This window comes from Coregonus clupeaformis, chromosome 15, assembly GCF_020615455.1.
Source record: "Coregonus clupeaformis isolate EN_2021a chromosome 15, ASM2061545v1, whole genome shotgun sequence".
In the NCBI taxonomy this organism is placed as follows: Eukaryota; Metazoa; Chordata; class Actinopteri; order Salmoniformes; family Salmonidae; genus Coregonus; species Coregonus clupeaformis.
The window spans coordinates 63,979,321-63,992,270 of NC_059206.1; the positions used below are offsets into that span (position 1 = coordinate 63,979,321).

The window sequence follows — 12,950 nt, forward strand, 5'->3', positions numbered from 1 at the left end:
CACACACGCACACACACAGGTACGCACACACACACAGTGGGTTAGGGCTGGGCGATATGGCCTAAAAATCACATCTTGATTTTTTCAAACGTATGGGCGATTCACAATGTATTGTATATCAAAAATTGTATATATATGTTTTCTCTAAATAAGCTTTGTTTTACAATTAAAGTTCAAATACACTGTATTTCAAACAGTTTAACCTGCTTTTTTGCAATAAGCACTGTTCTGGCTTTCAAGTCTGTGTATGAAAATGACTTTTTGTTAAACATTTAACCAGAACCATGCATAATGCATATCCACGAACAATGACCAACTTCTGGTAGCAGGCATTATAGAAAATTAACACAGGTCTCATAAACAATATCTCAATCACAAGCCCACATGTTAGTGAGTAACCTGCTAATCTTTATATTTGAAGTTCAGACAACTTGGGATCTACAGTATTTGCTAGCTAACAAGGTAGAACAGTTGATTGTTATGAACACATCCTTCTGTCTGTCTCCAACTGTTTGAACAGCATGCTAGCCTGTCCACTTTGTTCAGATGTTGAAATCAAGTGGCCTACCTTACAGTGTTGTGTTCGACACCACCTAAAGCAAGACTGAGTCAAGACTGAGACCGGGAGGGGGGAGACTGAGTCAAGACTGAGCCCGGGAGGGGGAGACCGAGTCAAGACTGAGCCCGGGAGGGGGGAGACAGAGTCAAGACTGAGACCGGGAGGGGGGAGACTGAGTCAAGACTGAGACGGGAGGGGGGAGACCGAGTCAAGACTGAGACCGGGAGGGGGGAGACTGAGTCAAGACTGAGACGGGAGGGGGGAGACCGAGTCAAGACTGAGACCGGGAGGGGGGAGACCGAGTCAAGACTGAGACCGGGAGGGGGGAGACTGAGTCAAGACTGAGACCGGGAGGGGGAGACCGAGTCAAGACTGAGACCGGGATGGGGGAGACCGAGTCAAGACTGAGACCGGGAGGGGGGAGACCGAGTCAAGACTGAGACCGGGAGGGGGGAGACCGAGTCAAGACTGATTTTGGGAGGGGGGAGACCGAGTCAAGACTGAGACCGGGAGGGGGGAGACCGAGTCAAGACTGAGACCGGGAGGGGGGAGACCGAGTCAAGACTGAGACCGGGAGGGGGGAGACCGAGTCAAGACTGAGACCGGGAGGGGGGAGACTGAGTCAAGACTGAGCCCGGGAGGGGAGACCGAGTCAAGACTGAGCCCGGGAGGGGGGGAGACAGAGTCAAGACTGAGACCGGGAGGGGGGAGACCGAGTCAAGACTGAGACCGGGAGGGGGGAGACCGAGTCAAGACTGAGCCCGGGAGGGGGGAGACAGAGTCAAGACTGAGCCCGGGAGGGGGAGACCGAGTCAAGACTGAGCCCGGGAGGGGGGAGACAGAGTCAAGACTGAGACCGGGAGGGGGGAGACCGAGTCAAGACTGAGACCGGGGAGGGGGGAGACCGAGTCAAGACTGAGACCGGGAGGGGGGAGACTGAGTCAAGACTGAGACGGGAGGGGGGAGACCGAGTCAAGACTGAGACCGGGAGGGGGGAGACCGAGTCAAGACTGAGACCGGGAGGGGGGAGACTGAGTCAAGACTGAGACCGGGAGGGGGGAGACCGAGTCAAGACTGAGACCGGGATGGGGGAGACCGAGTCAAGACTGAGACCGGGAGGGGGGAGACCGAGTCAAGACTGAGACCGGGAGGGGGGAGACCGAGTCAAGACTGATTTTGGGAGGGGGGAGACCGAGTCAAGACTGAGACCGGGAGGGGGGCGAGAGGTCTGAGACCGAGTCAAGAACGAGACCAGAAAAATGTGAGTCCAATTCAAGAACATGATTGAAATTGTGTCCAGGGCCTAAAACTAACTTTTTTGTATACCAGCCACTGTGGCAGGGAGAATTTTAAAAAATCAACCAGCCACTCAGTTTTTACCAGCCACATTTTTTAATGTTGCCATAATTACACCAAAACCCCTCCAAAAAAGATGAACATGCTTAGTAATGTTTCTAAAACAATAAATGTAATACTAATAAGAAGTAATGTGGTTTATTGCGCAATTTAATCTAATATTATTATTTTAACCAAAATATCTGACAAAAATGTTCAGCTGCCCCTTTAAGGTTACCTTGGTAACAGGGCCATTCCAGTCATAATGTGAGCCTGTGAGAATCTCACTAGTAAAGGCCAACGATGTCTCTTTGCTAGAAAGGAAGCAAACTCAAACATTGAAAAGCAACCTAGCTTGTGAACAAAACAATTTAAATAGCCAAGAAACACGAGGACAAAGTCTCACTAGACTTTTGAGTAAATTAGGCCAACTTTTATGCCTGCTTCTAAAAACAAATCTTTCAGCACTTCACTCAGTGCGCACATCCCCCCAGATGCTGGGCAAGGTGGGATAGCTATAACGTTAGGATTCTTATTTCTTTGTGTATTACCAGATATGAAACAAAAAAGCTGAAATACTTTGAAAACAGCTACTGCAGCATTTATTTTGCAATAAATCACAACTTGCACATGTACTCATACTTGACTTTTGACTATTTTTATGAAATGCTTGCACTGTAGAGCCCCGAGTGTGACCACCCGCCAATGTGGCTGGTGAATTAGACATTCTTAAGCGCCAATACCAAAATCTACCCAAATTTGCAGGTGGCGAGTGTTAATTTTAGGTCCTGATTGTGTCAAATTGCCACCATGATAAGAGTTCAAAATGTCCAGTATTTCTGTGTTCATACAGTATTGCAGAATAATATATGGATTCTTTAGACCAGAGGTTCATAAACATTTTCAGCCTGGGACCCACATGAGAAATTCAGTGTTTTCCTGGGACCCAAGCTCATGAAAACATGCCACCTTCTGGGGGTCTTAAACAAGATTTGGTTGGGGGGGATCCCCCCTCGTGGGCAAAACATTTTAGTGGCCCCCCTCTTGAGAGTGGAGAGCTGCAATTCTACACATTTTGTCATGGTGAGAGAAAATGCTGCAGTTTTAAAGCACATTTTCTGCAATTCTACACATTTTGCCATGACTTATGCCATGTTAATATGATATCTGAGTGAGAGTGACTAACAAAATCAATGTGGGCCCCCTGCAGGTCAGGGCCCCTGGGCACATGCCCTGCTTGCCCGGTCGGTATTCGGTCATGATTACTACAAGTTTAGATAGCTGGCTAGACTAATTTACCAATCTAAAAATGTTTAGCTGACATGGATAATTGAGTGACTGTCAGTGACGGACATAACAAGAGAAAAACTGCTGATGCACAACTAAAATGTGTATTTTTTTATTCTACAGGAAATGTGCGGTCGTTTGTAGCACAGTTGGAAGAGCATGGTGCTTGTAATGCCAGGGTAGTGGGTTTGATTCCTGGGACCAACCATACGTAAAATGTATACTTGCATAACTGTAAGTCGGTTTTGATAAAATCGTCTGCTAAATGGTATCTTTTATATATTCTAACGCTCAACAGTAAGTTGAGATCCTGAATGAGTCCCCCCCAAAAAAACAAAATGTACTTGTCCACGAACCACTTTGGGTTATACATGTTTTTTTAATCAGCAGACACTCTTATCCAGAACGACTTACAGGAGCAATTAGGGTTAAGTGCCTTGCTCAAGGGCACAGACAGATTTTTCACCTAGTCGGCTTGGGGATTCGAACCAGCGCCCTTTCGGTTACTGGCCCAACACTCTTAACCACTAGGCTACCTGCGACCCATACTTTAAGAAAGGCTGCTTTAGACATTCAGAATGGTGAAAATATGCATGCTGAGGAGTATTTAGAGAGCCACTCTACAAATGATCACTAACCCAAATGGGTCTATAATAGATTAAAAGACTAAATATGTTACAACTTCCCCCGGTCTCCCCTTACTAATAGTGTAACTTCAAATAATTTCCCCCACTTCCCTACCAGCCAATTAAGTAAGTTCTGACGAGTGCGACAGTTTGAGGATATTTTTCAACTAAAGTAAAGGACAGCAATGTTACGCATAAAGTAGGAACCCCAGGATTTGATAGGCAATAAGATAATAATGTGTCATAAAAGAAGTGTGGATAATATTTGGTCTGGCAAAGCGGTTTTATGCACTGACTGAATGGGAACTGATAATTAGGCTTTTATTCCGCTGGTCTCGGCTGGTCTCAGGAAGAAATGATGATTCCTTATTGTCTGAGACCAAGTCAAGACAGTGTAAAAATGTATCCGACACCGAGACAAGACCTAGACACTCAACATGTGATCTACAACACCGCTACCTCATTTCTCAGAATGACAACGAGTTGCCAATTCCTTATATAATTGTGTTTTATGCTTATTGCACATTTATAAAACACAAATTAGACAGCTAGTCTTTGGCTAAAATGCTGCTAGCGGTACGTGGTACCACAAATCCGTGCACGACAAACTGAGAATTACATTTCCAGAATCAATGTTATTTGATACTCTCATTTTAGTAGTGTCTGCTCTGCACACAATTTGAAGAGTTGAGACATAAAAAGGGTATCGTTAGAAAGGTTAACTTCTCCTCCATTACAGTAAAATAATGTTTTCAATGTGTTTCGGTGTCCATATGACCGATTCTGTTGGACCAAACCTAAAACGCAAATAGCGAGTTGAAACGGCTTGTCAGAGAGGAAGAAATGATTGGCAGGGGGAGGGGCTTGGTGTGTGTAAATGGGAAGGAGTGAAGGAGACGAGACCAAGAAGACAACGTGACAACAAGTGGACAAACACGCTCATAAAAACAGGCATTTGGAATATCGCACTAAAACATACACTACCAGTCAAAAGTTTGGACACACCTACTCATTCAAGGGTTTTTCTTTATTTTTACTATTGTTTTACGTTGTAGAATAATAGTGAAGACATCACAAGTATGAAATAACACATATGGAGTCATGCCAAGAGTGTGCAAAGCTGCCATCAAGGCAAAGGGTGGCTATTTGAAGAATCTCAAATATAAAATATATTTTTATTTGTTTAACACTTTTTTGGTTACAACATGATTCCATATGTGTTATTTCATAGTTTTGATAGCTTCACTATTATTCTACAATGTAGAAAATAGTAAAAATAAAGAAAAACCCTTGAATGAGTAGGTGTGTCCAAACTTTTGACTGGTACTGTAAATTCAAATTAATCAAATGAATTGGATATATCGCCAAGCCCTAAAGTACATCCTCTTACACTACGCCTGTCTTTCACAATGTGCTCTATTCGTGAATTCTGCTGTGACAATATGGAAAACAGTCATTGCTGCTGCACTGCCAGGTACTTGGACCATCCATGTAGAGGCTCTCTATATCTGTATCATGTTCAGATAGCATAATATCCACTTACACACGCCCACACCAACAAGCTGTATATTCATGAGAGACAATGACACCAGGGAATTTCACATTAGAGTCCCAAACGATGAGCTCTTCACACTGTAGCCATTATCTAACTCTGGCTGTGAACACATACTCTTAGTTGACACAACTGCCAGTGTGTAGAAGTGCTGCCATAGAATGTGCCTACAAAACCATCAGTGCCAGAGTCATCGATATTCAGTGTGGCCAACTATCCTCCATGTAGTCTCCAATTGTTCAATAACAATAATGTACTAATTGGAAATCTCAATGGAATGTCTGGTATGTGTGTGTGTCCCCAGAGGGGAGCAGTGGAGTGCTGTCTGACTAGACCCCCAAACGTCTTTCATCTTTGATTAGCAAGGCCTCTCTGGTGTGTTACACCCCCATCATCCCCCCAACTCCTTCAGCCCTGAATACTGATCAGCCTGATCCAGCTCTTTCTCCTTCTCTCTGTCTCACTCTCCCTCTCTTCCACTCTCTCCATCCCGCTCTCCCTCCACCCCCAAAACCACCTCCTCTCTTTCTGCAGCCCTGGGGTTATAGTCAGTGTAGGTTCTCTAAGGTCTCAGTAGAAATCAGTGGTGCTGCATGGGTAGGTAGGTAGGTAGAGAGGTAAAGAGGAGATAGGCTAGGAGAGAGACCTAGGAGGCTTGGGAGCTCTGGCCCTGAGGAGAGGGTTGAGGGTTCTGCTCTCCTCCTGGCTGTTTGAAGGGGGTAGAGTGGAAGGAAAATCAATAGGCATGGAGCACCAGGCTCTGTGATGGCATTGGTAATCGGCTTTCTGCATTAATGTTTCAGAGGCTGGGAGAGAAGCCTAGCTGGCAAGGGGCGTGCGGCGAGCACAGAGGGCCCCAAACACACACACACACACACAAAAGCAAAAGCAAAAACTCTTACACATACAGTCACCACCACTACCCCTCCTTTGGTTTCCCTTCAAAACAGAATACTCAAGTATCCAGACATTTGAAGCTGGACGGGAGAATCCGATGTGATCCACGCTCGCGTGATGAGTAACTTAGACCGAGACCTGAAGACCTGTAGCTCCCCGGGCTAATGCTTAGCTCAGTGGGCTAATGTAGTCTTGTTACCAAAGGTTCAAACCCAGTCAGTCACACTTGCTTACAGCAAAGAAACTAAAGTCGTGGTATAGTTTTTGTGAACCGGATGCTTACACATGCTCACTACCATAAGACAGGAGAGCAAGGCTATTCACCAAACCATTGGGGAAAAATACTAATACACTGTAAAAAACTATTTGTTGTTTCGACTTGTTATTTCCAGTCATGAAGTTGCATGGTCTTTTACAAGCTCTATCAACTTTACATTTCAAGCTATCCTAACTAACACCAAATGTGCTTTGACTAATAAAAGACAGTCAAGTCAACTTTACAGTTTGTCAGTATCACCTACTTATAGTTGAATCAATAAAACATTTTGTAGAGATAACTAGCCTCCATTTTGAAATGACTTCACATTTTAAATTAATCTAATTTACAGTTAAGGAGACTATATTTACATTGACTAAACAACCCTAACACATTAAAGATTTCACTAGGGAATATGCTCCCATCTGTCTCTTGCTCATGTGTAAGCTTTTTCACCAGTTTCTAAACTGGCGTGCACTCAGCAATGTCAACCAACTAACAAACCACTTGAACTACAACAACATTCTCAGTACCGGTTACAGAAACGTTTTACTTTTTACATGTGGTTGTTTGTCTACCTTCGTTGAATGCACTAACTGAAGTCGCTCTGGATAAAAGCGTCTGCCAAATAACCAAAATGTAAATGTAAATAAATTAACGGATGCAAAGCCTGCTGGGTATTATTCTAATGAGCTCCGCCCCTCCAAAATAAGTTGAAGTCATCTGACATCTGTCATTTTTTGTCAATACAGCAGATACAGTATGTTGTTTCAGTTGATTTGACTTTTTGGTTGTGAATTTCTAAGTTGAGTAAACACGTAGATCTTTGTTGATTCAACTTAGTTACTGTCACGGAGCTGGTGTCAGTCCGTGCCTTGTATTTCTGACTTTACATATTAAACAACCAGACAAAGAAATGGTTTCTGGGTTTATGAAATGCATATTCCTTTATTGAATATAATATGTGTACGATGCCTCGTCCTTCGGTGCTTCCGGTGTAGTCTGTCAAGAGAGAAACACAAGTTGAGAGTTCGCTGGCAATTCATTTGGTTTTGGTGCCAACCATTTGTCTGTGGTGCTGCATTTACTGTTTCTTATCATGCATTTTCTGATCAATGTTGCCATTCAAGTGCACAGGTTTCGCTAATGAAATCTCTATGTAGAGTTAAATAATTGTTTTCAAACGTAGCCTACCTGTACTCCTCATAGTTTAAACTCCCACACCAGTAGAAATCCCATTTTTTTCGAGCTGAAAGACGATGGCCAGAGCTTATTCATTATGTTGCACAATGATGTAAGTCAATAAGTAATTGTTTTAGTCAAAGTATGATATATTTGGGCTTGAAGTGCCAAATCCGAATGTGTGACTTTGGATGTTTGCCTGAGTCTTACGTTTATTTTCCTATGAGATGGCGTCCAAATTATTTTCATCTCTTGTTTCGTTTCAGGGCTGGGTTTTATTTCAACGTTACCAACCACCAGCATGGCAATGTTTATTAATCAGAAACACCTGCTGCAAAGTTTTTCCTATTCGCGAGTCGTCTGAGAGCCAAACAGCTTTTCTCTGTAGCCTACACTTGGGTGTCCACTAGATAAAAACAGCCACAAAGTCAAAATCGGCTATATCGTACAAATTCATGAAAACTAAAATGAGCTTTTTGGTCTTAATTTAAGGTTAGGGTTAGGTTAAGGTAAGCAGTGTGATTAAGGTGAGAGTTAGGTTTAAAATTAGATTTTAAGACTTTGTTGCTGTGTTAACTAGTGACAACCCTACACTTGGCCGCCTTGCCATGGAGCAAATTAGGATGCAAACTCATCTTTTGGCACCTCCCCTTTTTTACCAGAAAATGATCATAATCTATTGATAATTAGTCTGCATAAAAAAATATATATGACAATTTTAGAAATTGTAAAATTGTGTGATGATTGCATTTTAGAAACCCGCTCCCCGAGTCGCCCCAAGATGAATGGTTTTGACCACTAAACATTTCAGGCAAATTCGTTTTGCAGTGTGCAGGGTTTGCTCATTTTCGACCATTCCATTGATCCTAAAGAGAAATCTCCCCAACCCAGGGCACCGGGCCATGCAAAGCGAACTCACCCATTGCTTCAATACACGCCCCAAACCGTTCAATAGTTTGGCTATACATATTACCGGAGCTTATATTAGTTATATTTCTATGGCGGATTCACGGCCGCTATTTAGATAATGCATTGATATATAGCTGTGCATTTTAGGTAATGCATTGATATATACAGTGCATTCGGAAAGTATTCAGACCCCTTCCCCTTTTCCACATTTTATTACATTACAGCTTATTCTAAAATGGATTAAATAAATAAAAATCCTCATCAATATACACACAATACCCCATAATGACAAAGCAAAAACAGAAATACCTTATTTACATAAGTATTCAGACCTTTTGCTATGAGACTCGAAATTGAGCTCAGGTGCATCCTGTTTCCATTGAATATCCTTGAGATGTTTGTACAACTTGATTGGAGTCCACCTGTGGTAAATTCAATTTATTGGACATTATTTGGAAAGGCACACACCTGTCTATATAAGGTCCCACAGTTGACAGTGCACGTCAGAGCAAAAACCAAGCCATGAGGTCGAAGGAATTGTCTGTAGAGCTCCGAGACAGGATTGTGTCAAGGCACAGATCTGAGGAAGTGTACCAAAAAATGTCTGCAGCATTGAAGGTCTCCAAGAACACAGTGGCCTCCATCATTCTTAAATGGAAGAAGTTTGGAAAAACCAAGACTCTTCCTAGAGCTGGCCACCGGCCAAACTGAGCAATCGGGTAAGAAGGGCCTTGGTCATGGAGGTGACGAAGAACCAGATGGTCACTCTGACAGAGCTCCAGAGTTCCTCTGTGGAGATGGTTGTCCTTCTGGAAGTTTCTCCCATCTCTGCAGCACTCCACCAATCAGGCCTTTATGGTAGAGTGGCCAGACGGAAGCCACTCCTCTGTAAAAGGCACATGACAGCCCGCTTGGAGTATGCCAAAAGACACCTAAAGGACTCTCAGACCATGAGAAACAAGATTCTCTGGTCTGATGAAACCAAGATTGAACTCTTTGGCTTGAATGCCAAGCGTCATGTCTGGAGGAAACCTGGCACCATCCCTACGGTGAAGCATGGTGGTGGCAGCATCATGCTGTGGGGATGTTTTTCAGTGGCAGGGACTGGGAGACTAGTCAGGAAAAGATGAACGGAGCAAAGTACAGAGAGATCCTTGATGAAAACCTGCTCCAGAGCGCTCAGGACCTCAGACTGGGGCAAAGGTTCAGGCACACAGCCAAGACAACGCAGGAGTGGCTTCAGGACAAGTCTCTGAATGTCCTTGAGTGGCCCAGCCAGAGCCCGGACTTGAACCCGATCGAACATCTCTGGAGAGACCTGAACATTGTTGTGCAGCGACGCTCCCCATCCAACCTGACAGAGCTTGAGAGGATCTGCAGAGAAGAATGGGAGAAACTCCCCAAATACAGTTGTTCCAAGCTTCTAGGGTCATACCCAAGAAGACTCAAGGCTGTAATCGCTGCCAAAGGTGCTTCAACAAAGTACTGAGTAAAGGGTCTGAATACTTTTTTTTTTGTACATTTGCAAAAAGATCTACAAACCTGTCTTTGCTTTGTCATTATGGGGTATTGTGTGTAGATTGATGAGGAAAACCCCCAATTTAATCCATTTTAGAATAAGGCGGTAACGTAACAAAATGTGGAAAAAGTCAAGGGGTCTGAATACTTTCCAAATGCTCTGTAGCTAGCTAGCTTGCTGAAATTATAACAGAGAGAACAAAGAATATAGCTATTTGATAATGTCCATGTGCATGTCCAAAATGTTACCCCAATCCATTTATACTTTTTATTGAAGTGTGTTTGTACTAAGGAATGTTTGATTCATTGCCTAAATATGTTTATTCTGCTGTTCAGGTCTTTATGTAAGGAAATGACCATTTGTGATTGGTCTAAAATGTTACGGTCCAAGTTGAGGTCTGATGGGAATTGTACTTAACTTAATTTCACTGTTGGGCAGACAGGACAGGGGTAAGGTTGCCATGCTAACTGTATGCTATATTTTCAGGCATTGATTGAGGCCTGGTTTCTTTGGAGCTCAATTTATTGTTTGATTTATTTCCCAGTTTATGTTCCTGTCCAGTTATTGTTAAGTTTGTTATTTTAGTTTGTAATTTATATAGTGTACAGTTTCCCGCTGGCTTCAGCTCACCGCTGTAAATAAACACCCTCATTCTCAGTTTGCAATGTATCGAAGTGTCTGCCTCCTCACTGAAACCTCCACCGCTAGGGTGGCCTCCGTTACGGTTACGTTACGTTAGTGTAGACAATTAGACAAGTCATCTTAACTTGACATTTTTTGTCAACACAACTGTAAGGTTGCTTCAATAGATTTGACTTCATGGTTATGAATTTCTAAGTTCAGTCAACCCATAGTTCTTAACTCATTCAACTTGATTTCATAAGTTAAGACAATTTGATAAGTTGTAGTTATCTAAACTTGACATTTTTGGTCAACACAACTGTTATGTTGCTTTAGTTGTTTTGACTACATGGTTGAGTAAAGACTGTTTTTTGCTAACTCAACTTGAATTAATACGTTTTTACATTTTGAGTTAGTTTTTTGCCAACTCAGTGGACTTCAGTGGGCTAGATAAAATGAGTAATTTTGACTGAATCTCAATATATCTTTTTTTTTTTTTTTTTTTTTTTACAGAGTACAGTAATACTAAAGATCAGTACTCCCCCTGTCACCCAAGCCAAAGAAATCAGGTTTTCAACTCCAGAGCAGAACAAGAGCAATACGAGAGAGGTCTGGACATAGGTCTGGACAGAGGTCTGGACCCGGGGACAATTACCTAAAGCCAACACAGAGAGCAGGGAGGGAAGAAAAAATAGAGAAATTGACCTAAAAAATGCTGCAGGTCACTGGTGAGATAACAGAAGCCCTCTCAGTGGTCCAGATTGCTTCTTTGTGTGCGCATGTGAGTGTGTGTGTGTGTGTGTGTGTGTGTGTGTGTGTGTGTGTGTGTGTGTGTGCTCTGTACAGCAGAGTGCGATCCTTTCCAGATGCTGAATCATAATCTCTGAGCTTTTAAGGTATTTGGTGTTTATGCCACAGTTTCCACATTGCTTTCCCCTGACATTAGTGTTAGTGTGTGTGTGTGTGTATATGTGTGTTTCCCTTGACATTACAGTGTGTGTGTTTCCTTTGACATTACAGTGTTATAAATCAGTAAGGCGACAGACAGCTCCCTTGTAGAGACTGGTACGGGAAGGGGAGCTGCCATAGGCAACACTCACGCCCCCACATCCCCCCTTGCCTCCCAACCAGATGTGCTCTCCTCTCCTCTCTACAACACCTACACACTGATACCAGTAGTGCTGAAATATTCACTTTCTGTCTCCTACTCTACTTTGTTGAAATACTATTGGCTACTTTTGTTCTGCAAGAAAGTGCTTTTTTTAAGAAGATAGATGAGGTAGGCCTATTATAAAATGTTAAAAGGTGAAATTAAAGGTAGAGATTCATTTGAATTGAAAATATAACTTATTTTCTCACTTCGATAATTGTGGCACTGAAGCCTATTGCAATAAAATATATTTTAATATTGATGGATAAGTTACATTACCAAACATTAGAGTCAGTTCATGCTACCATAAACACAAGGATCACTCGCAAATGCTCTGTTCTGTTTACTGATGGAGTTAAATCTGATGGGACTATTCTGATTTGAACCATTATTAATACAACCATTATTAATTTCCCCTAATTTATTAACCTCTTCCCTGCTTGTGCAGTTCAGTTTCATTATATCGTTCGTCCTAAAGACAATGAAGATTGCCATTTGTCAAATAAACACATTTAGGTTATTTATGACAAACCTGCGAATATTTTCAATAAAATGCACTTCAATAACGACTACAGCGTTCAATGAAAACAATTAGGCCTATTAATAGCTCTCCATGGGTTTTTGGGCATCGAAAGTCCATTTGTTTTTCCTTGTGCTAAACTTGTACTCACCGAAGCCATCTTCCATATCTAACTTTAGGGACAGGACACGTCTACTCTTTTCCGTCGCAGTTGAGGTGCCTTTGTATGTTTCTGGAATGACACACTGATAGAAAAACGTAACCTACTAAACCAGATTATTGAATAATAAACAGTGTATTTTAGTTACACTCTACAAGCAAATGTTGGGGAATCGAAAACTCCTGAAATGCGACAGCAAACCTGTCATCTGTTAGATGTAACTGCGCGCCACTCATTCGGTTGTCACGAGATGCTTGACCACCTGAAGCTCATCAATATCGACAGGGAATTGGCGGTGGCGCGCGTGACAGCTACAGTCCCGCCTTTAATGATGAAGTGACAAACTTGACTGATGGTTTTCACTTTGTCACCTCCTA

General features: G+C 42.6%; 1 long non-coding RNA gene across 1 annotated transcript; it reads right to left on the minus strand.

Moving 5' to 3' along the window:
• Positions 1–7,485: 7,485 nt before the first annotated feature.
• LOC121583436 lies at positions 7,486–12,738 on the minus strand. Its single transcript, XR_006003529.1, has 3 exons — positions 12,565–12,738; positions 7,707–7,761; positions 7,486–7,514 (listed from the first exon to the last, which is right to left on the minus strand). It is a non-coding gene; the product is annotated as an uncharacterized LOC121583436 (long non-coding RNA).
• Between the last annotated feature and the right edge of the window lie 212 nt (positions 12,739–12,950).